The following is a 2,198-nucleotide window of genomic DNA, read 5'->3' on the forward strand; positions in this document are numbered from 1 at the left end:
TGTTCGCTCACGCAGCCCGCACGCACATAGACACCCTTCAATCCCTACAATCCCGCTTTTGCAGGTTAGCCGTCGGAGCTCCGTGGTTCGTGAGGAACGTTGACCTACACGACGACCTGGGCCTCGAATCTATACAGAAATACATGAAGTCAGCGTCGGAACGGTACTTCGATAAGGCTATGCGTCATGATAATCGCCTTATCGTAGCCGCCGCTGACTACTCCCCGAATCCTGATCATGCAGGAGCCAGTCACCGTCGACGCCCTAGACACGTCCTTACGGATCCATCAGATCCAATAACCTTCGCACTAGACGCCTTCAGCTCTAGGAGCAGGCTTAGGGACCTCGGTAACCGTACTCGTCGAACTCGACAAAGAGTTCGCCGTGCAACCTAACCCATGAATCAGCTCGCTGAGTTTCTCGCCGGATCTTCTCAGCGGGTCGCGATTCCGATCCGGTAGTAGATTCATTCGCGAAGCAGCTGCTCTTGAGCTGTTAGGTCTCCTTCGGAGGCGCTCGGGTAGCTGTTAGCAAATCCCACCCCTCCTGGCTGAGCCTTTGCTCGCCCACCTGTCCTGGTGAAACTGGAAAGGCCTCCGGGCCACCAGTAATCCTTCAATCATAAAAAAAAAAAAAAATAATAATACGAAAATACCTTTATGATAACTAACTTCTATCCGGAAATAACAGTTTAAAACGATGAAGAAAAGCTATATCATGAACGCATACGAAGATTATATTTATAGCTGTCCGTAAGGGGGGCGTAGCTCAGATGGTAGAGCGCTCGCTTAGCATGCGAGAGGTACTGGGATCGATGCCCAGCGCCTCCATTCCCTGTTCGGGCCCTGACTTTTTGCTATTTTTGGTATAATATTGACTTTTGTTAGTAGTTTTTAAAAATTATCAATTTTTTTTTTTAAAAAGTCGTTCCACTATATTTGTTGATGATTCATCATCAGCCTATAGTAGCCCACTCCTGGACATATGCCTCTCCAATTGTTCGCCACTGAGCATGATTATGAGCATCACTGTTGATGACTGTGGATTGGTATTCGTAGTAATTCCAAAAAGCATTTTTCACGAGATTCTTTTCTAAGCAATAACGAAAGAGTCAAAAAGAAATCTACCAAGTAAGTTAATATTTTGCTAAGCAGTCGTTCACGAATCGGAAAGTGACATAAACTAATTTTCATATTGATAAAACCTATTTGTTTCTCTATTTTAAAATAAAATTCAAAAAAAATCTTCAGTTATCTACTTTGCTACGTTTTGTGTAGCAGCTGACGTAGCTACACAAAAGCACGTAGACACTGCGTTGGGCGTAGCTTGCTTTTCAAATTATTTTTTAAATACATATCTCGTGTTTCATTGGATTACTCGTAGTACTCTTTAATTTTATTCTGAAATGAAACAAAAGTCTTTCTCAAACAATTTCAATTAACACTAGATTGTAATGACTTCTTAAACATATACAATTTGTGATATGTTCTAAAATAAGTCTAAATAAATAAAAAGTAATAGAGATTTTAAAATAAGGTAAAAGTTATAAAGTAAACGTATAAAAAAGCTAATAATATCAAAGACAATTGTCCCTCATTGTCACTTATAGACACCGATAAAGAATATAGACCCGTTTACGGTTAGCGGGGGCTCTTTTAATCAATTTGGAAAAGCTGCATGTAGGTATCATTATTAGCGAGCTTTCTGTTAGACGTAAAAATGAAGAAAGCTCGATCATGGATGAATAGGAAGGTTATATTTACTCCCTATTCCACAGGGGGCGTAGCTCAGATGGTAGAGCGCTCGCTTAGCATGCGAGAGGTACTGGGATCGATACCCGGCGCCTCCATTCCCTGTTCGGGCCATACTTTATGCATTTTTTGTCTTAACATCACTGTTTTCATAGTTGTAATATATTTTTAAATGTTTATTAAGCATTTTTTTTAATTGAAACGGTATCATTACCTTTTACTGTAACCCTTTTCGTGGATTTCGTAATAAATATTATATTTCATAAAAACCCTTTCTTGAAATTATTTTTCAATCTAGTCGTCCTCAAGTAAAACAGAAAATGTAATACCTAAAATTAATTCAATTCTTGGAGAAAAGCATGTATAAATAGCCTTTTAAAATACTGTTGTAGTTTTAGTTCGTAGTTTAGTTTTAGTTTAGGGTGTTGGAACTGAATGATAGTTCAC

The 2,198-nt window shown here is 39.4% G+C and overlaps 2 non-coding genes across 2 annotated transcripts; both read left to right on the top strand.

Moving 5' to 3' along the window:
* The first annotated feature begins 757 nt into the window (after positions 1-757).
* On the top strand, positions 758-830 carry TRNAA-AGC (transfer RNA alanine (anticodon AGC)). Its single transcript has one exon. It is a non-coding gene; the product is annotated as a tRNA-Ala (tRNA).
* A 946-nt stretch (positions 831-1,776) lies between these two features.
* TRNAA-AGC (transfer RNA alanine (anticodon AGC)) lies at positions 1,777-1,849 on the top strand. Its single transcript has one exon. It is a non-coding gene; the product is annotated as a tRNA-Ala (tRNA).
* Positions 1,850-2,198: the final 349 nt, after the last annotated feature.

This window comes from Bombyx mori, chromosome 9 (assembly GCF_030269925.1).
Source record: "Bombyx mori chromosome 9, ASM3026992v2".
Classification (NCBI taxonomy): Eukaryota; Metazoa; Arthropoda; class Insecta; order Lepidoptera; family Bombycidae; genus Bombyx; species Bombyx mori.